At 50.1% G+C, this 16,635-nt stretch overlaps 1 pseudogene; it reads left to right on the top strand.

The window, feature by feature from the left end:
- Positions 1-1,800: 1,800 nt before the first annotated feature.
- Positions 1,801-10,461, top strand: LOC125556041 (annotated as a pseudogene).
- Positions 10,462-16,635: the final 6,174 nt, after the last annotated feature.

Raw genomic sequence — 16,635 nt, 5'->3', positions numbered from 1 at the left:
CGGATACATATCCGGTGTTTCCTCGGAAATGGCTCCATTTACAAAAATAATAATCAGAATTTAACTCTTTAAATTTCAAAAATTGAAAAGAATACACATGTACATAGGGATGTATATTGAATGTTTCTAAAATTTAATGATGAAATATGTTTTGACATGAGCAGCGAAAAAATCATGTAAGGGCCCAGGATTTGAAGATTTAAGGAGTTCCTATTCAAAATTTCAAAGATTAAATTTTTTATTACAGCGATATATCAGAATTGATCGTAACATGAAATTGCTTCATATTTTAGAAAACAGGCATAAGAAGCGTTCAACTTTAAATTAATAGTAAAAGTCAACACAGCCAACGTAACATAGTTATAACATACTCATATGGTAAGCGACGAAATTACAAATGAGCTACAGACTACTTATAGAGTACATCAAGATTTAAAAGAGGCCATGAGTCGTAAGCGCCGCAATTATGAATGAGCTGTCCTATGGTAAGCATGAAACTGCTTTCTTGAGCAAGACATTCTCGCCACGTCATTGTCCTTCCTCTTCGTCAGAGAACACCAACCATTGCTATCCCGCAAAAAAAGAGAGGACACCATTGCTGAAAAAAGGCACCATTTAAAAATGTAATTAGCAGGGCAAGAAGGGAACAATCCTTCAATAGAAAGTTTGTTGCGAATAGTCCAGAGGGCCCGGGTCAGGGGCGAAGCCAGGAAAACAAGTCGTCGGGGTCAATACGAACAAGTAAAACTAATATATCCTCTCAAAACTAACATGTCTACAATGTTTTTAGTAACCTCACATAAATAAGAAACCATAGTGGCCAATGTATGATAACAAAAAAAACTCTGATTACAAAAATAGGTATCTTTTTATTTTGCTAGCTTACTTGACGTTGTGATTGGGGTGTAACTTGAGGCACTAATCTAGATTGTGTAATCCATGTGATTAACCATCTAGACCGTCAAGTAATTTTAAGAAAAAACCACATGTCAAACAAACCCTAAAATAATAGGAGAATAGGAATTTAAGATGTTAAATCTCACTCCTTCGGATTAATAAGATGAATAAATCAATTTTTCTGTCACTTACAAACTGGATCTGCAGACCAGATGGAAAGGATTAGAGATGGGGGCGGTCGGCGGCCTAAGTTACAAGCATATACGAGATTTCATCAAGCAGCGATCGCTGTGGTCTCATTTCATCCTAAACTTCACCAGGGCTGTACAGGGACTGAAAATAGCCTTGCCTGCCCGCATATGCGATTGTGTGACAGATTAGGCAGTTTGTTTCATCCCTCGGTGTACAAAGCTAGAATGTAAACTGAAAGCCATGTGCTCTTGCATGCGAGACAAGGCAAGTGGAGGCCGTTTCAATCCTTCCTTGTTTGGTTTGGAAGGCTGTTCATCACGACTACTTGGTACTTCCTTGTCAAAAACGTTCTTATATTATGAGACTGAGAGAGTATAAAACAAAGGTCAATAATTCTTGTTTCGAGGCTGCATTTAGCTTCCACTAGCTAAGGTTTAGTCTGGAAGAAATCCACATCTAGGACCATCCAATAGCTGTAGCTGAGCCACCATGCGTGCATGATGATATATTTAGGGTAAACATGGTAATGCAAACTTCAAAATTTAAGATAAAAATTTGATGATGCAAATATTTTCTCTTGGCGATGCATTTTCTTGCAGTCTTGTTGATCTGAACACGCATGCATGCCTTGTCCGGTAGCGTCACGCTGGGCTGCTCAAGCTCTATAAAACCCAACAATGGCTTCCATGGTCCCCATCCTCTTGCGCTGCTCACTCCACACACAATCCAACAATGGCTTCCATGGTCTCCATCCTCTTGCGCTGCTCACTCCTAGTTCTCCTCCTTGTCCAGTCTACACACTCCTCCGTCACCTCGAAGGCCAAGAACGCCATTGCCGAGGGGCACAAGCACCCTCATCCTTCCAGCTCGAGCACCTACATCGTCCTCACCAACCACCTCGCCAAGCCGTCCAAGTTCGACACCCTCGAGCGCTGGTACGCGTCCATTCTGGGCAAGAACTCCAACCGCATCCGCTACACCTACGGCACCGTCATGCACGGTTTTGCGGCTCGTCTCACGGACGGCGAGGCCCAGCGCATGGCGACCGTCCCAGGCGTGTCCCGCGTGTACAAGGACAGGCTGTACCACACCCAGACCACGAGGTCGCCGTGGTTCATGGGCCTCCACGACGACTTCGGCGCGTGGCCGGACGCCGACTTCGGCGACGGCGTCATCATCGGCTTCGTCGACAGCGGCATCTGGCCGGAGCGCGCCAGCTTCAGCGACGCCGGGGTCAGCCCCGTCAGGTCCACCTGGAGGGGCCAGTGCGTGGACGCCCCAGGATTCAACGCCAGCCTGTGCAGCAACAAGCTCGTCGGCGCCAAGTCCTTCATCACAGTCGACGAGCTAGATGCCGGTGGCCTCGCCGATTCGAGTCCGAGGGACATCGATGGGCACGGAACGCATGTGTCGTCAACGGCTGCAGGCTCCGAGGTTGTTGGCCCAGACCCAACGCCGAGTACTTTCCGACGACGATGATATGACCGACGAAGAACGACGACAAAGCAAAGCTGACTGACTCTTGAACAATTCGCTGTTGACCGGTGCACTTGGTCGAAGCGAAACACGTCTGAGACGGAACCACGTACAGGCAGAACAACTAATAGCTAGCTAATCGATTAACGGATCGATCCAGTACTAGCAGTACTCACGCACGGCAAACTTTCACACGGTATCAACGTGCTTACTTTTATCATGCCGCATTGGATCTTCGTATAGAAAACTTTCAGACTTGTTATCAACATTAAGCATCACTTGTTTCGGATCTCGATTCATGAGATCATTGTAGCCACCCTAGCCACACACCTTCACACGCCGCAGTGACAGCTGCAATATACTCTATTGCATTAACTGCGAGTGCTTTACTCTTCTTGTTCAGCTCAAGACAAGGTTTCGTTGGAGCGTTAATTGGATTGCAATATTTCATGCCACGGCTTTCAAGTACCTTCCTTGTGTATGCCTCCTGACATAGTGTGATCCCTTTCGTCTTTTGATGTATCTCTATCGCGAGGTAATAGGTCAAAAGACCTAGATCATCCATCTTGAAAAACTCTTTCATCTGTAGCTTGAACTTTGCAATCACCTCTTCATCTGCTCCAGTAATCAATAGGTCGTCGATGTAGATGCCAACTAGTAGACGATCATTTCCTTCACCTCTCTTGTACATTGCATGCTCTAGTGGGGCTTTCTCAAATCCAAGAGAAATCAATGTCCGATCAAGTTTGATGTTTCACTCCCGAGGTCCTTGCCATCGCCCATACAAGATTTTGTGTAACTTCAGTACCTTGTGCTCTTCTCCTTCTTTGATGAAACTCGGTGGTTGATTCACATACACATCTTCTTCTATCTGACCGTTCAAAAACACGGATTTTACATCCATGTGATGTACTTTCCATGATTTCTGAGCCGCGAGAGCGATGAGTAATCTCACCGACTCCATCTTTGCAATGAGAACGAACACTTCTTCGAAGTCCATACTTTCCTCTTGCACATACTCTTTGGCCACAAACCTCACTTTGTGCTTCATGCACCCTTCAACATCTTTCCTGACCTTAAATTGCCACTTGAGCTCTATCGCCTTTTCATTGTTGGAAAGATCCACAAGCTCCCATGTATTATTGTCATGGATCGACCCCAACTCTTTTTTCATAGCATGACGCCAACACTCCTTCGTATTTGCGTCCACAAATTTCGCCGGTTCCTCGGCGCTTGCTAGACATCGTCGCCCACTCCCGTTCACCATTACCGAGTTAATCGTCTGAAGAAATTTCTCCGAATATGGGTGTAACTCCGGATGTAGATGGACGTGTCGTTTTCTCCGGTACTTTCGGAGGCGACATAGGTGCCGAAGTGACATCATCTTGTGCGTACAATTCTGCTAGCAACTGCGAGCCACCACTGATGCTCGCTTCTAGGCTGACAAATAGAGTACTAGACATACTTGCTGACTGGCCACCACCAAGTGATGCTACTGCACCCCCTGCGCATGAGATTGGTGCTGCATCATTTACACGTAGTAATGTTCCAGGTGCCACCACGTACGAACCATGAGACACTTCCTTAAGTGGGTCTTTTCCTTCCTCTGGATGTTGCCCACGTTCTGGCCCATGCACCATGCCTCCACGTGGTGATGCTTGAGCTGCTAGCTTGCAGTGGCCACCACCGCCCAACTCGCAGGAGTGACCGGCTTCTTCTGGGTACCCGTCCTTTGCTAGGCTGCGCCCTCCGACCCACATGGCTGGGCTTTGCAACAGAACGCGTGTGCCTCGCTCGCCTCGACTCGCTACTTGGCGACCGCCTGCAACGCTCTTTGCCGAGTTGTTTTCGTGGACATTTGGCACCACGTACGCCATTATGTCATTGTTTTTTGTGTTGCTTTTGCGGCCGCCTACGGGCCTTTCCTCCGGTTGACCAACATAAAGACTGCTTCTCCATGATTGACCACACGCTGCTTTCGCTGCATCCGATTTAGCAAAGTTAGCACTTACGTCTGTAGTATCGACATAAGTTTCGGAGTCATCTCCCGCATCAGTAGCATCGACACGAGTTTTCGAACCATGATTATGAAGGTGGACTTTTTCTTTCACGAGCACGACAATTTCTTTAGCCGGCGCTTGAAGAACTAGATCCTGCTTGTCCACGAGTTCACACATCAACATCATGTCACTATCATCTCCTTGCTAGGCTATGAGCGCCTTCTGCTTCGGTGCTTTCTCGCAGTCAGCCTTGAAGTGGCCAAGGAGGCCATAGTTATAACACCTCACTTTTCTGATGTCAAACTTTCTCCTCGGTGGTGGTGCAGCCTCATCCTCTGAGTCGTCGTCTGAGTCGGCGTCCGAATCGGCGAAGTTCTTTCTCACCGAACGCTGCTTCCCCTTCTTCTTGCTGCTGCTCCTGGATCCCCCTTGCTTTTCTAGGGCGATCCACTGCGCCTTCGTGAGCATCACAAGCTCGTTGTTCCTTCCGTCCCCAAGACTGTACCTCATGCGCTCATCGTGAGCCTTGTATCTTCCGACAAGATCGTCGATAGAGAGAGTCGCGAGATCGACGCATTGCTCGATCGCCGTGACAATTTGCAGGTACCGGGGAGGGGCCGCACGCAAGAACCGCCGGACAACCGAGACCTCCGTGAGGTTCTCCCCAAGCGCGCGAATCCGATTGACGAGAGTAGCCACCCGTGAAGCGAACGCATCCACGGACTCATCATCGCCCATGACCAAAGTCTCGTAGTTCCTTAGGAGAGTTTGGAGATTGGCTTGCTTGATACGGGTGTGTCCCTCGAACATGAGCTTTAGCGTATTCCACACCTCCTTCGCCGTTGCTTTGGCAATTAGGTGCTGGAGGACATCCATCGGCATCACCGAGTAAATCGCCGACGCCGCCTACCGATCCTTCCGGTGCTCGGCTCCCTCCTTCTTGAACGTGTCGCCTCCTGGGTCGACAGCGTCCCATAGCTCGTTGGCGCGGAGACCACACTCCATGAGAGCCTTCTAGACCCCGAAGTTCTCGCGATCAAATCATAGGTACGACGACGAACTTGCCGGAGCAGCAAATACTTTAGCTGCACCGGAGTACTCCGCCGGCTGCTTGTTCTTCTCGTCGTCCAACAGAGGTCCCCTCGGCCGATCTCTTCAAGTTTGCGGGCGGGAGAGCGAGCGGCGTGGCGCGCATGGCGAGGATCACCATGTACAAGGCGTGCATCCGGGGCGGATGCTCCTTGTCGGCCATTACCGCGGCGATCGATGCCGCGGTGAGCGACGGCGTGGACCTCATCTCCTTGTCCCTCGGAGGCCTCGTGGAAGCCTTCTACGACGACCTCCTCGCCGTCGCCACGTTCGGCGCTGAGCGCAGAGGCGTCTTCGTCGTCATGGCGGGCGGCAACGACGGCCCGAAAGCGTCAAGCATAACCAACATGGCCCTGTGGATGACGACCGTCGGCGCTGCCACCACGGACCGGGTGTTCCCGGTGACACTCCGGCTCGGGAACGGGGTGGTGCTCACCGGGCAGTCCCTGTACAACATCCTGTTCTCCCAGGGAGCGGGCACGATCCCGCTAGTGAGCAGCGACTGCAGCGAGTACGGCGACCTGACGCCCGACAGGGTCATGGGCAAGGTCGTGGTGTGCTCCCAGGGTGTAGGAGCTTGGGCCGGCTTTGACGTGGAGAGAGCCGACGGAGCCGGGATGATTTCCGCCGATGGTAGGATACGGTTCGGGGACGCGGTGAGGGCCCAACCCTTCAACCTTCCCGGTCTCCTGCTCAGCTCCACCGGCGGCAAGAAGCTGGACGATTACATGTCGTCCGTAGCGTACCCGGTGGCGTCCTTCAACTTCACCTACGATGTTAGAATAAATCCAAGACGCTCCGTTGATCTATCGAGGATCAAGCAATCACACAAGGCACGACATCAAGATTTGTTAACGAGGTTCATCGATATGGCTACATCTCCAGGACATGACTACGGACGCTCCTCCCCATGACACCGTCACAATACCGCACCCCGGCCGCCCGGGCGCCGGCACACGCCACCGGCTCCCCCGCGTGCCCGTGCTATTATGTTGGCATATGTTACATCGTGTGTCTACCCTCGGTATATATGAGAGGCCTAGAATACAAGTGTCCTACTTGGACACGACTCCATATCCTGTCCACACACCGTACGACTCTAAGTCCAACTGTAACCTAACTTGTACAATAATATTCGACACAACTCTAACAAACTCCACCTTGACGAATATTCTCCACCACCTTGAATTCGTCCATGCGTCGAACCTCCATGTACATTGGACTTGAGATACGCCATGAGCACCGCTGCTACTCCCAGACTCCATATGACTCCACCTGCAACTATAGTCCCTTCTCGTCTTTTTCAGTCAATACTCGAGCAAAATTAAGTTCCTCAATACTCTACTTTGTGCTCCCAACTTTCGAAGAATCCGTTCAACACCATCACACACCGACCACTGTCTGCGTGAAAATGAACAACTCACGTATTGGACGCCACAAATAAGAGTTACCTGAACTCAACATCACCTCTCTTTCTTGACCGTCTGTCTGAAACTTGAAGGAATTTCACCGTTGCCCTGTGTCACCCTGAGTCAAATTTACAGTTGTCTCATCCTTTTTTCCCGGATAGTCTTTGACATGTCCCATAGCTATAGCACTCCGTCTCCTTCTATACTTATGATCCGCACTTTGCAATGTGCACTGAACACCACAAAATATACGACCATGTACTCTCTCAGCCTTTGACAATTTCAGACTTTCGGCCACTTTCTCAGATTCTTCATGGTCAACTCCTGTCCATCAACCGGCACCGATAGACCTAGTCACCAACTTGAATTCGGTACTCGTCAACACTGCTTCAGCACCCCATGCACACTTTGTTTAACAATATATCTGACCACCGGTGCCCTGGCATGTCGCTGTGTCCCGTGCTTACCGCACACCTCGCCGCTATCACCGCCTCGAGTCTCTGCTGTCCTGGTCGAGTCTCCCGGGTAGCTAGCCCCCACTGTCTCAACTCTCACTACAGAGAACCATCGATCATCACCTACGGATGTCGAGTATCACGCCTCCATCAGACCACTGGCGCCCAGTCCGATCCACGTGTCTCTCGCTTTACCCGCTGGAATAGGCTTCGACTCTCCGTTAACTTACGCCGTAGCCCCTTCATCAGCTCAGAGTGTAGTCATCCGTCAGACTCCAACTCCACCTTCAACATGACTCCATGGTGGTTGTACGTGCCACCCTCCCGTGCCCTGTCGACTCCAAGCTCTCATGTGCACCGTCTTGAATCAACCTTGCGCAATAGTCTGTCGAAGCCGCACAAGCCCTCAAGCATGCACCACGTGTTTCCACGCCCCAGAAGTCGGCCACCATCAGCATCACGCTCCTATGTCGTCGTCGCTGAAATCACCGCCGTCTTCTGCTTTGACCGACATCCCCGTCGATCCGTCAGACAGTCCAGTCCGACCCAGCCGAAATTATCCGACTGCAACCATGCTTCACCCTGCGTCGTGTCCGCCTCGCACATCTGTGCATTGCCTTGACGCCTTGTGTTTGCATAATCCTATCACGGCGCGCTCCAGACTCCTCCAAGCCTTATACGCACGTCGCCATCCTCGCCACATACTCTTTGAACCTTGTTAGCAATCTTGACAGAAAAACCTTCCGTGCAAACCTGATTCCTTGCAAAATTATTTTCCTTATCCATTGCTAGCACTTGTCCGTGTACCCCTAGCAGCCAAGACAAGCTATTTTATCTTCCAACTACTCCTGGACAACAAGCACGTTCGTTTGCATGTGACGGCAACATGCAAACCTCCTGGTACAAACATCTATGCAATTAGCAATACAACCCTAAAAAAGAGTTATTACCATGGTATCTTCCGTGGCTGCACCATGCATGCGTCCACAAGTCCCATCGCTCCTCGTTCTATATCATTGCTGTCCATGACACAGTATATACCATACGTTGCAGATTCTCTCTTTTTTATAAACAAATCTCATGCACCTATACGTACATCCTCCTGCAACTCTCCAGCACTTGCGCTTTGTCCCGGTTCCCCTCTGACCATGCACAAGTCTCACCTGCAGCTCCCAGCAGCCCAACACGGGCCTTGTCAGCTCCAGCCCAGTGCCTATCGGCCACCTATTGCACCGGTCCATGGGCCACGGCCTGCTATGACTCCTGTTGTGTAGTCACTAGCCACCTCGGCTCGATCGCTACGTCTTCCGAGTCCTGACGCACGTTCCGCCGCCGCCGCCACCAAGTTGCTTTCCGATCGGATTCGATCCCATCTGCTGACTGCACGCACCAGCCGCCCGACCGGCGTCCAACTTAATCGATCTGTCTCCCGCTTCGAATTGCTTCTTGTAGCTGCTCGCTTCCAGATCGATTTCTCGTCCGCGCATGGCGCCCCGCAGGCAACATGTTATCAGCGAACAACCTTGATCCAAGTCGAGTTTTTCCTCTAGATCAACGATCTGCGGCCTCCTCAAACCTTGCTCATAATATCACTTGCTCATAATATCACTTATTAGAATAAATCTGAGGCGTTCCGTCGATTTATTGAGGACCAAGCAATCACACAAGGCACGACACCGAGATTTGTTAACGAGGTTCACCGATATGGCTACATCCCCGGGACATGACTACGGGCGCTCCTCCCCATGACACCGTCACAATACCGCACTCCGGCCGCCCGGGTGCCGGCACACGCCACCGGCTCCCCCGCGTGCCCGTGCTATTATGTTGGCATAGGTTACATTGTGTGTCTACCCTCGGTATATATGAGAGGCCTAGGATATAAATGTCCTACTTGAACACGACTCCATATCCTGTCCACACACCGTACAACTCTAAATTCAACTGTAACCTAACTTGTACAATAATATTCGACATAACTCTAACATAACATGCTGCACGATCACCGGCGAGAACCGGGCGCCGATGGTGGCGGGCTTCTCCTCGCGGGGCCCCAACCCGATTGTCCCCGAGATCATCAAGCCGGACGTCATCGCGCCAGGAGTGAACATCCTCGCCGCCTGGTCTGGTGCCGCCCCGACATGGACGCGCGGAGAGTGGAGTACAACATCCTCTCGGGGACGTCGACGGCGTGCCCGCACGTGGCCGGCGTGGCGGCCCTGATCAAGAAGCGGCACGGCGACTGGACGCCGGCCATGATCCGTTCGGCGCTGGTGACGACCGCCGGCCCGCTCGACAAGGACGGCAGGGACATCGTGGACAGCGGCAGTGCCATCGGCGCCGCCGTCATGGGCGCGACGCCGCTGGCGGCCGGGGCCGGGTTCGTGCTCCCGCGGCTCGCCATGGACCCAGGCCTGGTGTACGACGCCGGCACGCAGGACTACGTCGACTTCCTCTGCACCCTCAACTACACGGTGGAGCAGATGCGGCAGTTCGTGCCGGAGCTGAGCAAGTGCGACAGGACGATCCCCAGCGGCGTGGCCAACCTCAACTACCCGTCGTTCGTGGTGGTGTTCGACGGCTGCACCCGCGTCCGCACGCTGACGCGGACGGTGACCATGGTGTCGGCGCGCCCCGAGAGCTACAACGTGACGGTCGCGGTGCCCGACGGGGTGAAGGTGACCGTGACGCCGGCGACGCTGGAGTTCAGGTGGCCGAAGGAGAAGAGGAGCTACAGCGTGCAGTTCAGCAGCGAGGCGGGGGCGAAGGCGAGGACGGCCGGCACGTGGGAGTTCGGCCACATCGCCTGGGAGAACAGGAAGCACCGGGTCAGGAGCCCCGTCGCCTTCAAATGGGACAACTGATGCCATGCATGTAGGCCTGAACTCTGAGAGAGTAATGTTGTGATACTTGAGAGTTGATCTGTAATGAAGAAGAAGAAGAATCAGCATTTCATTGTGGTGAACTTGTGATGAGGAGAAAGGGATAATCATCATGTTATTTTTCTCAGTACAATTGCATCTAATTTCGTATGGATCGTCGTCCAACTTCATGGAATGGAATCATACATACTACTACATAGTTTTAATCCGTAGACCCGCATTTGCATTTTGCATGCCTCTCTCGGTGGCTGACCATGCGTATTTCCTTGGTGATGCATTCGTGTTTAGCTAGGTTAGAATACTTGAGATGCACTTCTATCATGGATGGTACTGTACGTCATACGTCTAAACAGACTGGTGTTGCTTCCGCGCATCATCTGCCGTCGTATTGTATCGGGACAAATGCTACTTGGAGAGAAGCAGATTTGAAAATAGCTAACAGCGTCATGTTAGAAAGTATCAACACCTATAATATCTAACAAATATAATACGAAAATATATTTAATGAATGGTACTGTATGTCATATGTCTAAACAAAACATTTGATCAGTCGACTGATTGGGTTCATGAACATGAGAACACGTTCTTCGGCCTTCTCTCTCACACCTTTCCTCCTTGAATGCATGCCTCCGCTCCTCCGCCTTCAACTTCCTCTCTCCGGCCACCAACTTAGGCCTCCATTTCTCGTCCTCCAAAGACTTGAGCTCATTCCACCTTTTCGCCTTCTCTTCTTTGCGTTCGATCACCAATGATTTCTTGGTCAGTCATAGACACAAGCTCTTCCTTGTAGTTGCCGCCGAAGGCTCCTCTCCTTTTCCTCTCTCTTGCAATCTTGTTAGCATCGGGCCTCTTATTGGGATTTTCATCCTCCTCATCACTGGCTTCAACGATATGCTAATCCTTGACCTCTACGGAGTGGCCTTGAAGTTTCTCCTAATCCACTTCTCATTGTTGGCAAGTTCTTTGTAGCAATGGTGCAACATGAAGCCCTTGCCACCATTCCTCTTGTTGTGTTGCTTGTATAGCTCTTGGACGAGAGGCACATAAAGATTTTCACCACACTCGGTGGCGAATGGTTGACTCGATCAATACAACCGAACCATTGGTTGCATTGCTCTTGGATGGTGCCCCGGCAGTGCCCAAAAGAGCCTTGAGTGCGGCTTGATGTGACATCCACGATGGTGCTATGGTACTCTTCCGTCCTACCCCAATACTTCTCTTTTGATTGATCTGTGTCAACCGATGCATCAAGCGTCACGTTCATCCAAGCTTGACAAAAAGCAATCTTCTTCTTGGCAATAGTTGTGTATTCTTGGTCTCTTCATGCTTGATTGTGTCTTCATGGGATTATCGACCTCCTCCTCCTCCTCCTCCACTTCAGGATCATCCTCCTCCCCACCCTCTATTGTTGAGAAAACATCGGATATTCATATTGAGGGGCGTAGGGGTGGCTAGCGACGGGGTACGAGCAGCCGGACAAGTCGAGGCGCTGGAGTTGCCTTCTTTTTCGCCTCCGCCTCGGCAAGCATCTTAATGGCTGATGTCGGCTTCTTCGCCCGCTTACCGCCAGCCAAATCAAGAGAAGGGTGACTTGCCGTCGCTGGGGCCGGCCTTGCCACCGCTCTTGCTGCCGGCCTTGGTTGACGGTGGGGAGGCCTGAAGCAAGTTTTTGGTCCCCGGCCTCTTCCTTCGTGCGGGCAGCAGCATGTGGGTTGACTCCGGCGGCGTCACGCCAATAGCGGTGGTCGGCGAGGTGGCGGAAGTCTTGCAGTTCATTCCTGCCAAAATCAGGGGCATCGATGGCAAGAATGGGTGGCGACGACATGAAGTGGTGGCCGTTCGGGGGCCGATATATTTACTATGGGAGGCACCGATCGAGTATATTTGAGAGAGTCGGGCTGCCTTTGCGGCCAACTCATATATTTTTTACGCTCTAACGGTTTGAAAGATCGCTAGGTATGACAACTTCTCGAAATGAAGAGTTAAAGGTTGGGTGTGGCTAGATCTCAGTCGACTGAGATGTAGCAAGTCTCAGTCAAGTGATAAAACATATAAAAAGAAAAAATTAGAATGGAAATCTTGCACGAATCTTCACGTAAGATCCCACGATTATTGCAGTGCTAAGACTTGGTAAGTCTCGGTCGACTGAGATTTAGCAATCCCATTAAAGCTTTTAAGAGACCGGTTAGAGATGCTCTAAGCAAGTAGCTATGTCATCCTATGAATTTTTTTGAAAAGGAGGATATCCCTCGGCCTCTGCATCAGGACAATGCCTGCATCCATATATTATTAATAATGCGATCCAACAACCGAACATCATCGACCCGGAAAAAAGCGAAAAACAAACCCTGAGGCCGTATACCTCGTGACAGTAACTCTCCCAAATAGCCACTAACCCTATGATACAAGACACAACATAAACAAATAATGCACAACTCCTAGGCTACGCCTTCAAGAAGGAATCGTCGCATGATGACCCACAAGTATAGGGGATCTATCGTAGTCCTTTCGATAAGTAAGAGTGTCGAACCCAATGAGGAGCAGAAGGAAATGATAAGCAGTTTTCAGTAAGGTATTCTCTGCAAGCACTGAAATTGTTGGTAACAGATAGTTTTGTGATAAGATAATTTGTAACGGGTAACAACTAATCAAAGTAAATAAGGTGCAACAAGATGGCCCAATCCTTTTTAGCAAAGGATAAGCCTGGACAAACTCTTATATAAAGGAAAGCGCTCCCGAGGACACATGAGAATTATCATCAAGCTAGTTTTCATCACGATCATATGATTCACGTTCGGTACTTTGATAATTTGATATGTGGGTGGACCGGTGCTTGGGTACTGCCCTTCCTTGGACAAGCATCCCACTTATGATTAACCCCTATTGCAAGCATCCGCTGTCGGTGTTAAAACCGGCGGATCTCGGGTAGGGGGTCCCGAACTGTGAGTCTAAGGTTTATGGTAACAGGAGACAGGGGACACGATGTTTACCCAGGTTCGGGCCCTCTCTATGGAGATAATACCCTACTTCCTTCTTGATTGATATTGATGAATATGAGTATTAAAAGATTTGATCTACCACGAGATCGTAATGGCTAAACCCTAGAAGTCTAGCCTGTATGACTACGGTATTGAGTATATATCCTTTCCGAACTACACTCTCCGGTTTATATAGACACCGGGGGGATCTAGGGTTATATAGAGTCGGTTACATAAGACGGAATCTTCATTGTTGTTTGCCAAGCTTGCCTTCCACGCCAAGGAGAGTCCCATCCGGACACGGGTACAGTCTTCGGTCTTCGTATCTTCACAGCCCATCAGTCCGGCCCATAGATAACAGGCCGGACGCCCGAGGACCCCTTAGTCCAGGACTCCCTCAGTAGCCCCCGAACCAGTCTTCAATAGCGAGGTGTTCAGCACACAGATTGTCTTTGGTATTGCAAGGCGGGTTCCTCCTTTAATGATTTCCATGTAGTGTATTTGGTCGTAGATTCAATGTCTCCCCTCGGCTCCAGCGCGCTTAATGTCCTCGTTTTCCACGTGTCGAGCGAATGCGGACAGTCAAGGTATTTTTTGCAAATAACACCCTAGTACTGCAAGGAAGAGCATCTATTTAAAGAGATTGGATCTCAGATCCTTTCGGCACCAAGCGGAGAAAATCCTCAGAGACCGCCAGGCAAGACCATTCCAACATGGCCAACAATCCCAGCTCCTCTTCCCGTTCCAACCTAGAGAGAGGCGAGTGGGAGAGGTGCTCTGTGTCCCATAGCCGATTGGCGAAGCTGCAAACGCAGGGATTTCTCCCTCCAGCAGATCTGGTGCCTGTTCGAGCAGGGTCGGCCTCCTTCAACGGCAAAACCCAGGCAGAGGATTTTCCCAATCCGTCCGCGGGAGAATGGGTGTGCTTCATCCCCTATCTGCTGAGGGGAGTGGGGTTTCCAATTCACCCATTCCTCCGAGGGCTGCTGGAGCACTATGGCCTCCAGCTGCACAATTTCACCCAGGCTCCATCCTCCACATTGCGGGTTATGTCGCCCTATGCGAACTATTCCTGGGTTGCGAGGCCCATTTTGATTTATGGAGAAGACTGTTCTGCCTCGTCCCTCACAATCAAGGTGGATCAATTTTTGAAGTGGGAGGAGCCGAAGTGTGGCGCATCGCCGGGACCGCATACCTGTCCGGCACGCCAAAGAAATCTCCTGAAGAGTGGCCTTCCGCATAGGCCTCCCCGAGTTTTCAAATGCTCCACTGAAGAAGCGCCATAGCTGGCGTCCTCAGAGCCTCGAGGAAGAGGATAGCGCGGAGATCAGCTTTCTACTGGGCAAGATTAAAACACTTGCCCAGTATGGATTGTCAATAGTCGAGGTGATGGCGATTTCTATAACGCGGGGGGTCCAGCCACTCCAATACCGAGGACTGCCCATGTGGCATTATAACGGAGAAGGCGACGCCTCACGTTACAGCCGAAATGGCCCGAAGACCCCCGCCGCTCTAGCCAAGATTCTGGCCGAGCTGTATAAAGGGGAGAAGGAGGAGTTCAGCCGCCTCCAATATCGAGACGGACTTTCCATGTACAATCCTCCAAGCTGGGTAAGGTTCGGCCCCACTTATTTTATCCTGTCCCTGGATCATTCATTGACATGCATCATCTTATCTGCTCCTAACAGGAATGGCAAAAGGCTATTGAGGGGATCTATGACCCTGCCCCTCAGCCGGAGAATCGCAACCGGGATCTTGACCCCGGATACGAAGAAGATCCGGACATATTCGTGGAGCTTGAGGAGGGAACATTCTATCAGATGAGCTACGATGGTACATATGTACCCATTATCGCCGATTACCCCTGTAGCGACCCGACCTTAGATGGTCAAGTCTCTGTGCTTCCGTGTCATCCCTCGACCGGTAATGCTGACACACACAGTACTCGAAGGATTTATAACAAAGTAGCAATCACACACTTATTACATCGAATGTCTCAAGAGAGAACTTATTACAATAATATGGCTTAAGGCCATCTAATACGATAACAGCGGAAGGCTTGAAAGATAAAGTGAGTCCATCAACTCCAACGGCATAGCTGAGCTGCACGGCAATGACCTAACGAACCTTACTCCTCGTCTGAAAAGTCTGCAACATAATACGTTGCAGCCCGAAAACGGGTCAGCACATGGAATATGCTGGCAATGTAACACAGTAGAGCAAGAACAGAATAATGCTATCACTACATGCATATTTGGCTGGTGGAAAGCTCTATGGTTACAGTTTTGCGAAAAGCCAATTTTTCCCTACAACAAAGGAATAGATTTTATTTAACTATCATGGTAGTTGAAACATCATTGAGAAGGTTCCTCCAACTCAATCCCAATTAAAGTGATTAACAACCCAACGATATTAATTAAGAATGATGAGATACATGTGATAACCCAAATACTAGATACTCAAGAATTGTCCATAACCGGGGACACGGCTAACCATGATTAGATTATACACTCTGCAGAGGTTTGCGCACTTTTCCCCACAAGACTCGATCGCCTCCGTTGGATTTTTCGCACTACATGGTATTTGAGATACGGATGACCGAGACACAGTCTTTCAGAAACATTAACTCTCTACTCCGGACAGACCATACCAAACCTACATCCCACTACCTGCTGATCTGCCTCTTCAAGAGCTTCGCGTAACTTACTCAACTATGCTAGAGCCCATAATAGCTTGTGGCTGCACACGGAAGTTTCTAGCATGAATCATCTCAGTTCCCTTTGAGCCTGGGTGGCGGTCCATAGGAAGATCACACGGGTACTCCGGGATTTCCAAAAAGTACAGGCAACACTGGGTACTCTAGGTGCCTCAGTCCACCCAGATGTTTGATTAAGTTGCCACCTTAAGTTGAACCATCAGTTAACAAGCTCACATCTGTCATGTATTTCACTCAAACCCAAACCACGTCTACGAGCATAGCATAGCATAGTATATATAAGCAACGGGTAGAGTAACTCCCAAGGGTTTGAATGTAACAAGGCAATAGGTTCTACCTCATCGACTACTTCCCAACCCATAAGTTAATAACATCCTAATCATGCAATGTTTGAGGATTGAGACTAATGCATAAAAACTGGGTGATAAAAGGGATATGATCAAAGTGTTACTTGCCTTACTGACGATCTGCGAAACCAAGGGACTCGTAGTAGCACGCTTCGCACTCCGGATGTTCTATCGCAAGCAAACAATAGCATACA

Source organism: Triticum urartu, chromosome 5 (genome assembly GCF_003073215.2).
Source record: "Triticum urartu cultivar G1812 chromosome 5, Tu2.1, whole genome shotgun sequence".
NCBI classification, from domain to species: Eukaryota; Viridiplantae; Streptophyta; class Magnoliopsida; order Poales; family Poaceae; genus Triticum; species Triticum urartu.
Note: the sequence above shows the minus strand (reverse complement) of the source record. Positions and strands in the feature narration are given on the sequence as shown.